This window comes from Gnatocerus cornutus, chromosome 5 (assembly GCF_029298725.1).
Source record: "Gnatocerus cornutus isolate USDA-ARS CGAHR chromosome 5, icGnaCorn1.1, whole genome shotgun sequence".
In the NCBI taxonomy this organism is placed as follows: Eukaryota; Metazoa; Arthropoda; class Insecta; order Coleoptera; family Tenebrionidae; genus Gnatocerus; species Gnatocerus cornutus.
Genome location: NC_142237.1, coordinates 2,200,049 through 2,219,148, shown reverse-complemented (window position 1 = coordinate 2,219,148; position 19,100 = coordinate 2,200,049).

Here is a 19,100-nt window from a genome sequence, read left to right as displayed (position 1 = left end):
TTGAATCTAGGTAAAAAGTCATGATTTTGCAGATTTCGTGCTCTTCTTGGCGAATTCAAGATAGAAAACAACGAAAATCGGCGAGAAATCGTTGTTTTGCATCGAAATATGCGGTTTTCTGTAAGAATTTTGATGATTTCGTGCAGAATTCTGCTGTTTTCTTGCAATTCAGCTGTTGAATCTAGGTAAAAAGTCATGATTTTGTAGATTTCGTGCTCTTCTTGGCGAATTCAAGATAGAAAACAACGAAAATCGGCGAAAAATCGTTGTTTTGCATCGAAATATGCGGTTTTCTCTAAGAATTTTGATGATTTCGTGCAGAAATCTGCTGTTTTCTTGCAATTCAGCCGTTGAATCTTGGTAAAAAGTCATGATTTTGTAGATTTCGTGCTCTTCTTTGCGAATTCAAGCCAGAAAACAACGAAAATCGGCGAGAAATCGTCGTTTTGCATCGAAATGTGCGGTTTTCTGTAAGAATTTTGATGATTTCGTGCAGAATTCTGCTGTTTTCTTGCAATTCAGCCGTTGAATCTTGGTAAAAAGTGATGATCTTGTAGATTTCGTGCTCTTCTTTGCGAATGCAAGCCAGAAAACAACGAAAATCGGCGAGAAATCGTCGTTTTGCATCGAAATATGCGGTTTTCTCTAAGAATTTTGATGATTTCGTGCAGAATTCTGCTGTTTTCTTGCAATTCAGCCGTTGAATCTTGGTAAAAAGTGATGATCTTGTAGATTTCGTGCTCTTCTTTGCGAATTCAAGCCAGAAAACAACGAAAATCGGCGAGAAATCGTCGTTTTGCATCGAAATATGCGTTTTCTGTAAGAATTTTGATGATTTCGTGCAGAATTCTGCTGTTTTCTTGCAATTCAGCCGTTGAATCTTGGTAAAAAGTCATGATTTGTGGATTTCGTGCTTTTCTTTGCGAATTCAAGCCAGAAAACAACGAAAATCGGCGAGAAATCGTCGTTTTGCATCAAAATATGCGGTTTTCTGTAAGAATTTTGATGATTTCGTGCAGAATTTTGCTGTTTTCTTGCAATTCAGCTGTTGAATCTAGGTAAAAAGTCATGATTTTGCAGATTTCGTGCTCTTCTTGGCAAATTCAAGATAGAAAACAACGAAAATCGGCGAGAAATCGTTGTTTTGCATCGAAATATGCGGTTTTCTGTAAGAATTTTGATGATTTCGTGCAGAATTCTGCTGTTTTCTTGCAATTCAGCTGTTGAATCTAGGTTAAAAGTCATGATTTTGTAGATTTCGTGCTCTTCTTTGCGAATTCAAGCTTGAAAACAACGAAAATCGGCGAGAAATCGTCGTTTTGCATCGAAATATGCGGTTTTCTGTAAGAATTTTGATGATTTCGTGCAGAATTCTGCTGTTTTCTTGCAATTCAGCCGTTGAATCTTGGTAAAAAGTCATGATTTTGTAGATTTCGTGCTCTTCTTTGCAAATTCAAGCCAGAAAATAACGAAAATCGGCGAGAAAGCGTCGTTTTGTATCGAAATATGCGGTTTTCTGTAAGAATTTTGATGATTTCGTGCAGAATTCTGCTGTTTTCTTGCAATTCAGCCGTTGAATCTTGGTAAAAAGTCATGATTTTGTAGATTTCGTGCTCTTCTTTGCGAATTCAAGCCAGAAAACAACGAAAATCGGCGAGAAATAATCATTTTGCATCGAAAAATGCGGTTTTCTCTAAGAATTTTGATGATTTCGTGCAGAATTCTGCTGTTTTCTTGCAATTCAGCCGTTGAATCTTGGTAAAAAGTGATGATTTTGTAGATTCCTTCTCTTCTTTGCGAATTCAAGCCAGAAAACAACGAAAATCGGCGAGAAATCGTCGTTTTGCATCGAAATATGCGGTTTTCTCTAAGAATTTTGATGATTTCGTGCAGAATTCTGCTGTTTTCTTGCAATTCAGGCGTTGAATCTTGGTAAAAAGTCATGATTTTGTAGATTTCGTGCTCTTCTTTGCGAATTCAAGCCAGAAAACAACGAAAATCGGCGAGAAATCGTCGTTTTGCATCGAAAAATGCGGTTTTCTGTAAGAATTTTGATGATTTCGTGCAGAATTCTGCTGTTTTCTTGCAATTCAGCCGTTGAATCTTGGTAAAAAGTCATGATTTTGTAGATTTCGTGCTCTTCTTTGCGAATTCAAGCCAGAAAACAACGAAAATCGGTGAGAAATCGTCGTTTTGCATCGAAATATGCGGTTTTCTGTAAGAATTTTGATAATTTCGTGCAGAATTCTGCTGTTTTCTTGCAAATTCAGCTGTTGAATCTTGGTAAAAAGTCATGATTTTGTAGATTTTGTGCTCTTCTTTGCGAATTCAAGCCAGAAAACAACGAAAATCGGCGAGAAATCGTCGTTTTGCATCGAAATATGCGGTTTTCTCTAAGAATTTTGACGATTTCGTGCAGAATTCTGCTGTTTTCTTGCAATTCAGCCGTTGAATCTTGGTAAAAAGTCATGATTTTGTAGATTTCGTGCTCTTCTTTGCGAATTCGAGATAGAAAACAACGAAAATCAGCGAGAAATCGTCGTTATGCATCGAAATATGCGGTTTTCTCTAAGAATTTTGATGATTTCGTGCAGAATTCTGCTGTTTTCTTGCAATTCAGCCGTTGAATCTTGGTAAAAAGTCATGATTTTGTAGATTTCGTGCTCTTCTTTGCGAATTCATGCCAGAAAACAACGAAAATCGGCGAGAAATCATCGTTTTGCATCGAAATATGCGATTTTCTGTAAGAATTTTGATGATTTCGTGCAGAATTCTGCTGTTTTCTTGCAATTCAGCCGTTGAATCTAGGTAAAAAGTCATGATTTTGTAGATTTCGTGCTCTTCTTGGCGAATTCAAGATAGAAAACAACGAAAATCGGCGAGAAATCGTTGTTTTGCATCGAAATATGCAGTTTTCTCTAAGAATTTTGATGATTTCGTGCAGAATTCTGCTGTTTTCTTGCAATTCAGCCGTTGAATCTTGGTAAAAAGTCATGATTTTGTAGATTCCGTGCTCTTCTTTGCGAACTCAAGATAGAAAACAACGAAAATCAGCGAAAAATCGTCGTTTTGCATCGAAATATGCGGTTTTCTCTAAGAATTTTGATGATTTCGTGCAGAATTCTGCTGTTTTCTTGCAATTCAGCCGTTGAATCTTGGTAAAAAGTCATGATCTTGTAGATTTCGTGCTCTTCTTTGCGAATTCAAGCCAGAAAACAACGAAAATCGGCGAGAAATAATCGTTTTGCATCGAAATATGCGGTTTTCTGTAAGAATTTTGATGATTTCGTGCAGAATTCTGCTGTTTTCTTGCAATTCAGCCGTTAAATCTTGGTAAAAAGTCATGATTTTGTAGATTTCGTGCTCTTCTTAGCGAATTCAAGCCAGAAAACAACGAAAATCGGCGAGAAATCGTCGTTTTGCATCGAAATATGCGGTTTTCTGTAAGAATTTTGATGATTTCGTGCAGAATTCTGCTGTTTTCTTGCAATTCAGCCGTTGAATCTTGGTAAAAAGTCATGATTTTGTAGATTTCGTGCACTTCTTTGCGAATTCAAGCCAGAAAACAACGAAAATCGGCGAGAAATCGTCGTTTTGCATCGAAATATGCGGTTTTCTCTAAGAATTTTGATGATTTCGTGCAGAATTCTGCTGTTTTCTTGCAATTCAGCCGTTGAATCTTGGTAAAAAGTCATGATTTTGTAGATTCCGTGCTCTTCTTTGCGAATTCAAGATAGAAAACAACGAAAATCAGCGAGAAATCGTCGTATTGCATCGAAATATGCGGTTTTCTCTAAGAATTTTGATGATTTCGTGCAGAATTCTGCTGTTTTCTTGCAATTCAGCCGTTGAATCTTGGTAAAAAGTGATGATTTTGTAGATTTCGTGCACTTCTTTGCGAATTCAAGCCAGAAAACAACGAAAATCGGCGAGAAATCGTCGTTTTGCATCGAAATATGCGGTTTTCTCTAAGAATTTTGATGATTTCGTGCAGAATTCTGCTGTTTTCTTGCAATTCAGCCGTTGAATCTTGGTAAAAAGTGATGATTTTGTAGATTTCGTGCTCTTCTTTGCGAATTCAAGCCAGAAAACAACGAAAATCGGCGAGAAATCGTCGTTTTGCATCGAAATATGCGGATTTCTGTAAGAATTTTGACGATTTCGTGCAGAATTAAGCTGTTTTCTTGCATTCAGTCGTTGAATCTTGGTAAAAAGTCATGATTTTGTAGATTTCGTGCTCTTTTTGGCGAATTCAAGATAGAAAACAACGAAAATCGGCGAGAAATCGTTGTTTTGCATCGAAATATGCAGTTTTCTCTAAGAATTTTGATGATTTCGTGCAGAATTCTGCTGTTTTCTTGCAATTCAGCCGTTGAATCTTGGTAAAAAGTCATGATTTTGTAGATTTCGTGCTCTTCTTTGCGAATTCAAGCCAAAAAACAACGAAAATCGGCGAGAAATCGTCGTTTTGCATCGAAATATGCGGTTTTCTGTAAGAATTTTGATGATTTCGTGCAGAATTCTGCTGTTTTCTTACAATTCAGCCGTAGAATCTTGGTAAAATGTGATGATTTTGTAGATTTCGTGCTCTTCTTTGCAAATTCAAGCCAGAAAACAACGAAAATCGGCGAGAAATCGTTGTTTTGCATCGAAATATGCGGTTTTCTGTAAGAATTTTGATGATTTCCTGCAGAATTCTGCTGTTTTCTTGCAATTCAGTCGTTGAATCTTGGTAAAAAGTCATGATTTTGTAGATTTCGTGCTCTTCTTTGCGAATTCAAGCCAGAAAACAACGAAAATCGGCGAGAAATCGTCGTTTTGCATCGAAAAATGCAGTTTTCTGTAAGAATTTTGATGATTTCGTGCAGAATTCTGCTGTTTTCTTGCAATTCAGCCGTTGAATCTTGGTAAAAAGTCATGATTTTGTAGATTTCGTGCTCTTCTTTGCGAATTCAAGCCAGACAAGAACGAAAATCGGCGAGAAATCGTCGTTTTGCATCGAAATATGCGGTTTTCTGTGAGAATTTTGATAATTTCGTGCAGAATTCTGCTGTTTTCTTGCAATTCAGCCGTTGAATCTTGGTAAAAAGTCATGATTTTGTAGATTTTGTGCTCTTCTTTGCGAATTCAAGCCAGAAAACAACGAAAATCGGCGAGAAATCGTCGTTTTGCATCGAAATATGCGGTTTTCTGTAAGAATTTTGATGATTTCGTGCAGAATTCTGCTGTTTTCTTGCAATTCAGCCGTTGAATCTTGGTAAAAAGTCATGATTTTGTAGATTCCGTGCTCTTCTTTGCGAATTCAAGATAGAAAACAACGAAAATCAGCGAGAAATCGTCGTTTTGCATCGAAATATGCGGTTTTCTCTAAGAATTTTGATGATTTCGTGCAGAATTCTGCTGTTTTCTTGCAATTCAGCCGTTGAATCTTGGTAAAAAGTCATGATCTTGTAGATTTCGTGCTCTTCTCTGCGAATTCAAGCCAGAAAACAACGAAAATCGGCGAGAAATAATCCTTTTGCATCGAAATATGCGGTTTTCTGTAAGAATTTTGATGATTTCGTGCAGAATTCTGCTGTTTTCTTGCAATTCAGCCGTTGAATCTTGGTAAAAAGTCATGATTTTGTAGATTTCGTGCTCTTCTTAGCGAATTCAAGCCAGAAAACAACAAAAATCGGCGAGAAATCGTCGTTTTGCATCGAAATATGCGGTTTTCTGTAAGAATTTTGATGATTTCGTGCAGAATTCTGCTGTTTTCTTGCAATTCAGCCGTTGAATCTTGGTAAAAAGTCATGATTTTGTAGATTCCGTGCTCTTCTTTGCGAATTCAAGATAGAAAACAACGAAAATCAGCGAGAAATCGTCGTTTTGCATCGAAATATGCGGTTTTCTCTAAGAATTTTGATGATTTCGTGCAGAATTCTGCTGTTTTCTTGCAATTCAGCCGTTGAATCTTGGTAAAAAGTCATGATTTTGTAGATTCCGTGCTCTTCTTTGCGAATTCAAGATAGAAAACAACGAAAATCAGCGAGAAATCGTCGTTTTGCATCGAAATATGCGGTTTTCTCTAAGAATTTTGATGATTTCGTGCAGAATTCTGGTGTTTTCTTGCAATTCGGCCGTTGAATCTTGGTAAAAAGTGATGATTTTGTAGATTTCGTGCTCTTCTTTGCAAATTCAAGCCAGAAAACAACGAAAATCGGCGAGAAATCGTCGTTTTGCATCGAAATATGCGGTTTTCTGTAAGAATTTTGATGATTTCGTGCAGAATTCTGCTGTTTTCTTGCAATTCAGCCGTTGAATCTTGGTAAAAAGTCATGATTTTGTAGATTTCGTGCTCTTCTTTGCGAATTCAAGCCAAAAAACAACGAAAATCGGCGAGAAATCGTCGTTTTGCATCGAAATATGCGGTTTTCTTTAAGAATTTTGATGATTTCGTGCAGAATTCTGCTGTTTTCTTGCAATTCAGCCGTAGAATCTTGGTAAAAAGTGATGATTTTGTAGATTTCGTGCTCTTCTTTGCGAATTCAAGCCAGAAAACAACGAAAATCGGCGAGAAATCGTTGTTTTGCATCGAAATATGCGGTTTTCTGTAAGAATTTTGATGATTTCCTGTAGAATTCTGCTGTTTTCTTGCAATTCAGCCGTTGAATCTTGGTAAAAAGTCATGATTTTGTAGATTTCGTGCTCTTCTTTGCGAATTCAAGCCAGAAAACAACGAAAATCGGCGAGAAATCGTCGTTTTGCATCGAAAAATGCAGTTTTCTGTAAGAATTTTGATGATTTCGTGCAGAATTCTGCTGTTTTCTTGCAATTCAGCCGTTGAATCTTGGTAAAAAGTGATGATTTTGTAGATTTCGTGCTCTTCTTTGCGAATTCAAGCCAAAAAACAACGAAAATCGGCGAGAAATCGTCGTTTTGCATCGAAATATGCGGTTTTCTTTAAGAATTTTGATGATTTCGTGCAGAATTCTGCTGTTTTCTTGCAATTCAGCCGTAGAATCTTGGTAAAAAGTGATGATTTTGTAGATTTCGTGCTCTTCTTTGCGAATTCAAGCCAGAAAACAACGAAAATCGGCGAGAAATCGTTGTTTTGCATCGAAATATGCGGTTTTCTGTAAGAATTTTGATGATTTCCTGTAGAATTCTGCTGTTTTCTTGCAATTCAGCCGTTGAATCTTGGTAAAAAGTCATGATTTTGTAGATTTCGTGCTCTTCTTTGCGAATTCAAGCCAGAAAACAACGAAAATCGGCGAGAAATCGTCGTTTTGCATCGAAAAATGCAGTTTTCTGTAAGAATTTTGATGATTTCGTGCAGAATTCTGCTGTTTTCTTGCAATTCAGCCGTTGAATCTTGGTAAAAAGTCATGATTTTGTAGATTTCGTGCTCTTCTTTGCGAATTCAAGCCAGAAAACAACGAAAATCGGCGAGAAATCGTCGTTTTGCATCGAAATATGCGGTTTTCTCTAAGAATTTTGATGATTTCGTGCAGAATTCTGCTGTTTTCTTGCAACTCAGCCGTTGAATCTTGGTAAAAAGTCATGATCTTGTAGATTTCGTGCTCTTCTTTGCGAATTCAAGCCAGAAAACAACGAAAATCGGCGAGAAATAATCGTTTTGCATCGAAATATGCGGTTTTCTGTAAGAATTTTGATGATTTCGTGCAGAATTCTGCTGTTTTCTTGCAATTCAGCCGTTAAATCTTGGTAAAAAGTCATGATTTTGTAGATTTCGTGCTCTTCTTAGCGAATTCAAGCCAGAAAACAACGAAAATCGGCGAGAAATCGTCGTTTTGCATCGAAATATGCGGTTTTCTGTAAGAATTTTGATGATTTCGTGCAGAATTCTGCTGTTTTCTTGCAATTCAGCCGTTGAATCTAGGTAAAAAGTCATGATTTTGTAGATTTCGTGCTCTTCTTGGCGAATTCAAGATAGAAAACAACGAAAATCGGCGAGAAATCGTCGTTTTGCATCGAAATATGCGGTTTTCTGTAAGAATTTTGAAGATTTCCTGCAGAATTCTGCTGCTTTCTTGCAATTCAGCCGTTGAATCTTGGTAAAAAGTCATGATTTTGTAGATTTCGTGCTCTTCTTTGCGAATTCAAGCCAGAAAACAACGAAAATCGGCGAGAAATCGTCGTTTTGCATCGAAAAATGCAGTTTTCTGTAAGAATTTTGATGATTTCGTGCAGAATTCTGCTGTTTTCTTGCAATTCAGCCGTTTAATCTTGGTAAAAAGTCATGATTTTGTAGATTTCGTGCTCTTCTTTGCGAATTCAAGCCAGAAAACAACGAAAATCGGCGAGAAATCGTCGTTTTGCATCGAAATATGCGGTTTTCTGTAAGAATTTTGATGATTTCGTGCAGAATTCTGCTGTTTTCTTGCAATTCAGCTGTTGAATCTAGGTAAAAAGTCATGATTTTGTAGATTTCGTGCTCTTCTTGGCAAATTCAAGATAGAAAACAACGAAAATCGGCGAGAAATCGTTGTTTTGCATCGAAATATGCGGTTTTCTGTTTCTTTGCGAATTCAAGCCAGAAAACAACGAAAATCGGCGAGAAATCGTCGTTTTGCATCGAAATATGCGGTTTTCTGTAAGAATTTTGATGATTTCGTGCAGAATTCTGCTGTTTTCTTGCAATTCAGCTGTTGAATCTTGGTAAAAAGTCATGATTTTGTAGATTTCGTGCCCTCCTTTGCGAATTCAAGATAGAAAACAACGAAAATCGGCGAGAAATCGTCGTTTTGCAACGAAATATGCGGTTTTCTGTAAGAATTTTGATGATTTCGTGCAGAATTCTGCTGTTTTCTTGCAATTCAGCCGTTGAATCTTGGTAAAAAGTCATGATTTTGTAGATTTCGTGCTCTTCTTTGCGAATTCAAGCCAGAAAACAACGAAAATCGGCGAGAAATCGTCGTTTTGCATCGAAATATGCGGTTTTCTGTAAGAATTTTGATGATTTCGTGCAGAATTCTGCTGTTTTCTTGCAATTCAGCCGTTGAATCTAGGTAAAAAGTCATGATTTTGTAGATTTCGTGCTCTTCTTGGCGAATTCAAGATAGAAAACAACGAAAATCGGCGAGAAATCGTTGTTTTGCATCGAAATATGCGGTTTTCTGTAAGAATTTTGATGATTTCGTGCAGAATTCTGCTGTTTTCTTGCAATTCAGCCGTTGAATCTAGGTAAAAAGTCATGATTTTGTAGATTTCGTGCTCTTCTTGGCGAATTCAAGATAGAAAACAACGAAAATCGGCGAGAAATCGTTGTTTTGCATCGAAATATGCAGTTTTCTCTAAGAATTTTGATGATTTCGTGCAGATTTCTGCTGTTTTCTTGCAATTCAGCCGTTGAATCTTGGTAAAAAGTCATGATTTTGTAGATTTCGTGCTCTTCTTTGCGAATTCAAGCCAGAAAACAACGAAAATCGGCGAGAAATCGTCGTTTTGCATCGAAAAATGCGGTTTTCTGTAAGAATTTTGATGATTTCGTGCAGAATTCTGCTGTTTTCTTGCAATTCAGCCGTTGAATCTTGGTAAAAAGTCATGATTTTGCAGATTTCGTGCTCTTCTTTGCGAATTCAAGCCAGAAAACAACGAAAATCGGCGAGAAATCGTCGTTTTGCATCGAAATATGCGGTTTTCTGTAAGAATTTTGATGATTTCGTGCAGAATTCTGCTGTTTTCTTGCAATTCAGCCGTTGAATCTTGGTAAAAAGTCATGATTTTGTAGATTCCGTGCTCTTCTTTGCGAATTCAAGCCAGAAAACAACGAAAATCGGCGAGAAATCGTCGTTTTGCATCGAAATATGCGGTTTTCTCTAAGAATTTTGATGATTTCGTGCAGAATTCTGCTGTTTTCTTGCAATTCAGCCGTTGAATCTTGGTAAAAAGTGATGATTTTGTAGATTTCGTGCTCTTCTTTGCGAATTCAAGCCAGAAAACAACGAAAATCGGCGAGAAATCGTCGTTTTGCATCGAAATATGCGGTTTTCTCTAAGAATTTTGACGATTTCGTGCAGAATTCTGCTGTTTTCTTGCAATTCAGCCGTTGAATCTTGGTAAAAAGTCATGATTTTGTAGATTTCGTGCTCTCCTTTGCGAATTCAAGATAGAAAACAACGAAAATCGGCGAGAAATCGTTGTTTTGCATCGAAATATGCAGTTTTCTCTAAGAATTTTGATGATTTCGTGCAGATTTCGGCTGTTTTCTTGCAATTCAGCCGTTGAATCTTGGTGAAAAGTCATGATTTTGTAGATTTCGTGCTCTTCTTTGCGAATTCAAGCCAGAAAACAACGAAAATCGGCGAAAAATCGTCGTTTTGCATCGAAATATGCGGTTTTCTGTAAGAATTTTGACGATTTCGTACAGAATTCTGCTGTTTTCTTGCAATTCAGCCGTAGAATCTTGGTAAAAAGTCATGATTTTGTAGATTTCGTGCTCTTCTTTGCGAATTCAAGCCAGAAAATAACGAAAATCGGCGAGAAATCGTTGTTTTGCATCGAAATATGCGGTTTTCTGTAAGAATTTTGATGATTTCGTGCAGAATTCTGCTGTTTTCTTGCAATTCAGCCGTTGAATCTTGGTAAAAAGTCATGATTTTGTAGATTTCGTGCTCTTCATTGCGAATTCAAGCCAGAAAACAACGAAAATCGGCGAGAAATCGTCGTTTTGCATCGAAAAATGCGGTTTTCTGTAAGAATTTTGATGATTTCGTGCAGAATTCTGCTGTTTTCTTGCAATTCAGCCGTTGAATCTTGGTAAAAAGTCATGATTTCGCAGATTTCGTGCTCTTCTTTGCGAATTCAAGCCAGAAAACAACGAAAATCGGCGAGAAATCGTCGTTTTGCATCGAAATATGCGGTTTTCTGTAAGAATTTTGATGATTTCGTGCAGAATTCTGCTGTTTTCTTGCAATTCAGCCGTTGAATCTTGATAAAAAGTCATGATTTTGTAGATTCCGTGCTCTTCTTTGCGAATTCAAGCCAGAAAACATCGAAAATCGGCGAGAAATCGTCGTTTTGCATCGAAATATGCGGTTTTCTCTAAGAATTTTGACGATTTCGTGCAGAATTCTGCTGTTTTCTTGCAATTCAGCCGTTGAATCTTGGTAAAAAGTCATGATTTTGTAGATTCCGTGCTCTTCTTTGCGAATTCAAGCCAGAAAACAACGAAAATCGGCGAGAAATCGTCGTTTTGCATCGAAATATGCGGTTTTCTCTAAGAATTTTGACGATTTCGTGCAGAATTCTGCTGTTTTCTTGCAATTCAGCCGTTGAATCTTGGTAAAAAGTCATGATTTTGTAGATTTCGTGCTCTCCTTTGCGAATTCAAGATAGAAAACAACGAAAATCGGCGAGAAATCGTCGTTTTGCAACGAAATATGCGGTTTTCTGTAAGAATTTTGATGATTTCGTGCAGAATTCTGCTGTTTTCTTGCAATTCAGCCGTTGAATCTTGGTAAAAAGTCATGATTTTGTAGATTTCGTGCTCTTCTTTGCGAATTCAAGCCAGAAAACCACGAAAATCGGCGAGAAATCGTCGTTTTGCATCGAAATATGCGGTTTTCTGTAAGAATTTTGATGATTTCGTGCAGAATTCTGCTGTTTTCTTGCAATTCAGCCGTTGAATATAGGTAAAAAGTCATGATTTTGTAGATTTCGTGCTCTTCTTGGCGAATTCAAGATAGAAAACAACGAAAATCGGCGAGAAATCGTTGTTTTGCATCGAAGTATGCGGTTTTCTGTAAGAATTTTGATGATTTCGTGCAGATTTCGGCTGTTTTCTTGCAATTCAGCCGTTGAATCTTGGTAAAAAGTCATGATTTTGTAGATTCCGTGCTCTTCTTTGCGAATTTAAGCCAGAAAACAACGAAAATCGGCGAGAAATCGTCGTTTTGCATCGAAATATGCGGTTTTCTCTAAGAATTTTGACGATTTCGTGCAGAATTCTGCTGTTTTCTTGCAATTCAGCCGTTGAATCTTGGTAAAAAGTCATGATTTTGTAGATTTCGTGCTCTTCTTGGCGAATTCAAGATAGAAAACAACGAAAATCGGCGAGAAATCGTCGTTTTGCATCGAAATATGCGGTTTTCTGTAAGAATTTTGACGATTTCGTGCAGAATTCTGCTGTTTTCTTGCAATTCAGCCGTTGAATCTTGGTAAAAAGTCATGATTTTGTAGATTTCGTGCTCTCCTTTGCGAATTCAAGATAGAAAACAACGAAAATCGGCGAGAAATCGTCGTTTTGCAACGAAATATGCGGTTTTCTGTAAGAATTTTGATGATTTCGTGCAGAATTCTGCTGTTTTCTTGCAATTCAGCCGTTGAATCTTGGTAAAAAGTCATGATTTTGTAGATTTTGTGCTCTTCTTGGCTAATTCAAGATAGAAAACAACGAAAATCGGCGAGAAATCGTCGTTTTGCATCGAAAAATGCGGTTTTCTGTAAGAATTTTGATGATTTCGTGCAGAATTCTGCTGTTTTCTTGCAATTCAGCCGTTGAATCTTGATAAAAAGTCATGATTTTGTAGATTCCGTGCTCTTCTTTGCGAATTCAAGCCAGAAAACAACGAAAATCGGCGAGAAATCGTCGTTTTGCATCAAAATATGCGGTTTTCTCTAAGAATTTTGATGATTTCGTGCAGAATTCTGCTGTTTTCTTGCAATTCAGCCGTTGAATCTTGGTAAAAAGTGATGATTTTGTAGATTTCGTGCTCTTCTTGGCGAATTCAAGATAGAAAACAACGAAAATCGGCGAGAAATCGTTGTTTTGCATCGAAATATGCGGATTTCTGTAAGAATTTTGATGATTTCGTGCAGAATTCTGCTGTTTTCTTGCAATTCAGCCGTTGAATCTAGGTAAAAAGTCATGATTTTGTAGATTTCGTGCTCTTCTTGGCGAATTCAAGATAGAAAGCAACGAAAATCGGCGAGAAATCGTTGTTTTGCATCGAAATATGCAGTTTTCTCTAAGAATTTTGTTGATTTCGTGCAGATTTCGGCTGTTTTCTTGCAATTCAGCCGTTGAATCTTGGTAAAAAGTCATGATTTTGTAGATTTCGTGCTCTTCTTTGCGAATTCAAGCCAGAAAACAACGAAAATCGGCGAGAAATCGTCGTTTTGCATCGAAATATGCGGTTTTCTGTAAGAATTTTGATGATTTCGTGCAGATTTCGGCTGTTTTCTTGCAATTCAGCCGTTGAATCTTGGTAAAAAGTCATGATTTTGTAGATTTCGTGCTCTTCTTTGCGAATTCAAGCCAGAAAACATCGAAAATCGGCGAGAAATCGTCGTTTTGCATCGAAATATGCGGTTTTCTCTAAGAATTTTGACGATTTCGTGCAGAATTCTGCTGTTTTCTTGCAATTCAGCCGTTGAATCTTGGTAAAAAGTCATGATTTTGTAGATTCCGTGCTCTTCTTTGCGAATTCAAGCCAGAAAACAACGAAAATCGGCGAGAAATCGTCGTTTTGCATCGAAATATGCGGTTTTCTCTAAGAATTTTGACGATTTCGTGCAGAATTCTGCTGTTTTCTTGCAATTCAGCCGTTGAATCTAGGAAAAAAGTCATGATTTTGTAGATTTCGTGCTCTTCTTGGCGAATTCAAGATAGAAAACAACGAAAATCGGCGAGAAATCGTTGTTATGCATCGAAATATGCGGTTTTCTGTAAGAATTTTGATGATTTCGTGCAGAATTCTGCTGTTTTCTTGCAATTCAGCCGTTGAATCTAGGTAAAAAGTCATGATTTTGTAGATTTCGTGCTCTTCTTGGCGAATTCAAGATAGAAAACAACGAAAATCGGCGAGAAATCGTTGTTTTGCATCGAAATATGCGGATTTCTGTAAGAATTTTGATGATTTCGTGCAGAATTCTGCTGTTTTCTTGCAATTCAGCCGTTGAATCTAGGTAAAAAGTCATGATTTTGTAGATTTCGTGCTCTTCTTGGCGAATTCAAGATAGAAAGCAACGAAAATCGGCGAGAAATCGTTGTTTTGCATCGAAATATGCAGTTTTCTCTAAGAATTTTGTTGATTTCGTGCAGATTTCGGCTGTTTTCTTGCAATTCAGCCGTTGAATCTTGGTAAAAAGTCATGATTTTGTAGATTTCGTGCTCTTCTTTGCGAATTCAAGCCAGAAAACAACGAAAATCGGCGAGAAATCGTCGTTTTGCATCGAAATATGCGGTTTTCTGTAAGAATTTTGATGATTTCGTGCAGATTTCGGCTGTTTTCTTGCAATTCAGCCGTTGAATCTTGGTAAAAAGTCATGATTTTGTAGATTTCGTGCTCTTCTTTGCGAATTCAAGCCAGAAAACATCGAAAATCGGCGAGAAATCGTCGTTTTGCATCGAAATATGCGGTTTTCTCTAAGAATTTTGACGATTTCGTGCAGAATTCTGCTGTTTTCTTGCAATTCAGCCGTTGAATCTTGGTAAAAAGTCATGATTTTGTAGATTCCGTGCTCTTCTTTGCGAATTCAAGCCAGAAAACAACGAAAATCGGCGAGAAATCGTCGTTTTGCATCGAAATATGCGGTTTTCTCTAAGAATTTTGACGATTTCGTGCAGAATTCTGCTGTTTTCTTGCAATTCAGCCGTTGAATCTTGGTAAAAAGTCATGATTTTGTAGATTTCGTGCTCTCCATTGCGAATTCAAGATAGAAAACAACGAAAATCGGCGAGAAATCGTCGTTTTGCAACGAAATATGCGGTTTTCTGTAAGAATTTTGATGATTTCGTGCAGAATTCTGCTGTTTTCTTGCAATTCAGCCGTTGAATCTTGGTAAAAAGTCATGATTTTGTAGATTTCGTGCTCTTCTTTGCGAATTCAAGCCAGAAAACCACGAAAATCGGCGAGAAATCGTCGTTTTGCATCGAAATATGCGGTTTTCTGTAAGAATTTTGATGATTTCGTGCAGAATTCTGCTGTTTTCTTGCAATTCAGCCGTTGAATATAGGTAAAAAGTCATGATTTTGTAGATTTCGTGCTCTTCTTGGCGAATTCAAGATAGAAAACAACGAAAATCGGCGAGAAATCGTTGTTTTGCATCGAAATATGCGGTTTTCTCTAAGAATTTTGACGATTTCGTGCAGAATTCTGCTGTTTTCTTGCAATTCAGCCGTTGAATCTTGGTAAAAAGTCATGATTTTGTAGATTCCGTGCTCTTCTTTGCGAATTCAAGCCAGAAAACAACGAAAATCGGCGAGAAATCGTCGTTTTGCATCGAAATATGCGGTTTTCTGTAAGAATTTTGATGATTTCGTGCAGAATTCTGCTGTTTTCTTGCAATTCAGCCGTTGAATCTTGATAAAAAGTCATGATTTTGTAGATTCCGTGCTCTTCTTTGCGAATTCAAGCCAGAAAACAACGAAAATCGGCGAGAAATCGTCGTTTTGCATCAAAATATGCGGTTTTCTCTAAGAATTTTGATGATTTCGTGCAGAATTCTGCTGTTTTCTTGCAATTCAGCCGTTGAATCTTGGTAAAAAGTGATGATTTTGTAGATTTCGTGCTCTTCTTTGCGAATTCAAGCCAGAAAACAACGAAAATCGGCGAGAAATCGTCGTTTTGCATCGAAATATGCGGTTTTCTCTAAGAATTTTGACGATTTCGTGCAGAATTCTGCTGTTTTCTTGCAATTCAGCCGTTGAATCTTGGTAAAAAGTCATGATTTTGTAGATTTCGTGCTCTCCTTTGCGAATTCAAGCCAGAAAATAACGAAAATCGGCGAGAAATCGTTGTTTTGCATCGAAATATGCGGTTTTCTGTAAGAATTTTGATGATTTCGTGCAGAATTCTGCTGTTTTCTTGCAATTCAGTCGTTGAATCTTGGTAAAAAGTCATGATTTTGTAGATTTCGTGCTCTTCTTTGCGAATTCAAGCCAGAAAACAACGAAAATCGGCGAGAAATCGTCGTTTTGCATCGAAAAATGCGGTTTTCTGTAAGAATTTTGATGATTTCGTGCAGAATTCTGCTGTTTTCTTGCAATTCAGCCGTTGAATCTTGGTAAAAAGTCATGATTTCGCAGATTTCGTGCTCTTCTTTGCGAATTCAAGCCAGAAAACAACGAAAATCGGCGAGAAATCGTCGTTTTGCATCGAAATATGCGGTTTTCTGTAAGAATTTTGATGATTTCGTGCAGAATTCTGCTGTTTTCTTGCAATTCAGCCGTTGAATCTTGATAAAAAGTCATGATTTTGTAGATTCCGTGCTCTTCTTTGCGAATTCAAGCCAGAAAACAACGAAAATCGGCGAGAAATCGTCGTTTTGCATCAAAATATGCGGTTTTCTCTAAGAATTTTGACGATTTCGTGCAGAATTCTGCTGTTTTCTTGCAATCCAGCCGTTGAATCTTGGTAAAAAGTCATGATTTTGTAGATTTCGTGCTCTCCTTTGCGAATTCAAGATAGAAAACAACGAAAATCGGCGAGAAATCGTCGTTTTGCAACGAAATATGCGGTTTTCTGTAAGAATTTTGATGATTTCGTGCAGAATTCTGCTGTTTTCTTGCAATTCAGCCGTTGAATCTTGGTAAAAAGTCATGATTTTGTAGATTTCGTGCTCTTCTTTGCGAATTCAAGCCAGAAAACCACGAAAATCGGCGAGAAATCGTAGTTTTGCATCGAAATATGCGGTTTTCCTGTAAGAATTTTGATGATTTCGTGCAGAATTCTGCTGTTTTCTTGCAATTCAGCCGTTGAATCTAGGTAAAAAGTCATGATTTTGTAGATTTCGTGCTCTTCTTGGCGAATTCAAGATAGAAAACAACGAAAATCGGCGAGAAATCGTTGTTTTGCATCGAAATATGCGGTTTTCTGTAAGAATTTTGATGATTTCGTGCAGAATTCTGCTGTTTTCTTGCAATTCAGCCGTTGAATCTAGGTAAAAAGTCATGATTTTGTAGATTTCGTGCTCTTCTTGGCGAATTCAAGATAGAAAACAACGAAAATCGGCGAGAAATCGTTGTTTTGCATCGAAATATGCAGTTTTCTCTAAGAATTTTGATGATTTCGTGCAGATTTCGGCTGTTTTCTTGCAATTCAGCCGTTGAATCTTGGTAAAAAGTCATGATTTTGTAGATTTCGTGCTCTTCTTTGCGAATTCAAGCCAGAAAACAACGAAAATCGGCGAGAAATCGTCGTTTTGCATCGAAATATGAGGTTTTCTGTAAGAATTTTGATGATTTCGTGCAGAATTCTGCTGTTTTCTTGCAATTCAGCCGTAGAATCTTGGTAAAAAGTGATGATTTTGTAGATTTTGTGCTCTTCTTTGCGAATTCAAGCCAGAAAACAACGAAAATCGGCGAGAAATCGTTGTTTTGCATCGAAATATGCGGTTTTCTGTAAGAATTTTGATGATTTCGTGCAGAATTCTGCTGTTTTCTTGCAATTCAGCCGTTGAATCTTGGTAAAAAGTCTTGATTTTGTAGATTTCGTGCTTTTCTTTGCGAATTCAAGCCAGAAAACAACGAAAATCGGCGAGAAATCGTCGTTTTGCATAGAAAAATGCGGTTTTCTGTTAGAATTTTGATGATTTCGTGCAGAATTCTGCTGTTTTCTTGCAATTCAGCCGTTGAATCTTGGTAAAAAGTCATGATTTTGCAGATTTCGTGCTCTTCTTTGCGAATTCAAGCCAGAAAACAACGAAAATCGGCGAGAAATCGTCGTTTTGCATCGAAATATGCGGTTTTCTGTAAGAATTTTGATGATTTCGTGCAGAATTCTGCTGTTTTCTTGCAATTCAGCCGTTGAATCTTGATAAAAAGTCATGATTTTGTAGATTCCGTGCTCTTCTTTGCGAATTCAAGCCAGAAAACAACGAAAATCGGCGAGAAATCGTCGTTTTGCATCAAAATATGCGGTTTTCTCTAAGAATTTTGACGATTTCGTGCAGAATTCTGCTGTTTTCTTGCAATTCAGCCGTTGAATCTTGGTAAAAAGTCAAGATTTTGTAGATTTCGTGCTCTCCTTTGCGAATTCAAGATAGAAAACAACGAAAATCGGCGAGAAATCGTCGTTTTGCAAAGAAATATGCAGTTTTCTCTAAGAATTTTGATGATTTCGTGCAGATTTCGGCTGTTTTCTTGCAATTCAGCCGTTGAATCTTGGTAAAAAGTCATGATTTCGCAGATTTCGTGCTCTTCTTTGCGAATTCAAGCCAGAAAACAACGAAAATCGGCGAGAAATCGTCGTTTTGCATCGAAATATGCGGTTTTCTGTAAGAATTTTGATGATTTCGTGCAGAATTCTGCTGTTTTCTTGCAATTCAGCCGTTGAATCTTGATAAAAAGTCGTGATTTTGTAGATTCCGTGCTCTTCTTTGCGAATTCAAGCCAGAAAACAACGAAAATCGGCGAGAAATCGTCGTTTTGCATCAAAATATGCGGTTTTCTCTAAGAATTTTGACGATTTCGTGCAGAATTCTGCTGTTTTCTTGCAATCCAGCCGTTGAATCTTGGTAAAAAGTCATGATTTTGTAGATTTCGTGCTCTCCTTTGCGAATTCAAGATAGAAAACAACGAAAATCGGCGAGAAATCGTCGTTTTGCAACGAAATATGCGGTTTTCTGTAAGAATTTTGATGATTTCGTGCAGAATTCTGCTGTTTTCTTGCAATTCAGCCGTTGAATCTTGGTAAAAAGTCATGATTTTGTAGATTTCGTGCTCTTCTTTGCGAATTCAAGCCAGAAAACCACGAAAATCGGCGAGAAATCGTAGTTTTGCATCGAAATATGCGGTTTTCCTGTAAGAATTTTGATGATTTCGTGCAGAATTCTGCTGTTTTCTTGCAATTCAGCCGTTGAATCTAGGTAAAAAGTCATGATTTTGTAGATTTCGTGCTCTTCTTGGCGAATTCAAGATAGAAAACAACGAAAATCGGCGAGAAATCGTTGTTTTGCATCGAAATATGCGGTTTTCTGTAAGAATTTTGATGATTTCGTGCAGAATTCTGCTGTTTTCTTGCAATTCAGCCGTTGAATCTAGGTAAAAAGTCATGATTTTGTAGATTTCGTGCTCTTCTTGGCGAATTCAAGATAGAAAACAACGAAAATCGGCGAGAAATCGTTGTTTTGCATCGAAATATGCAGTTTTCTCT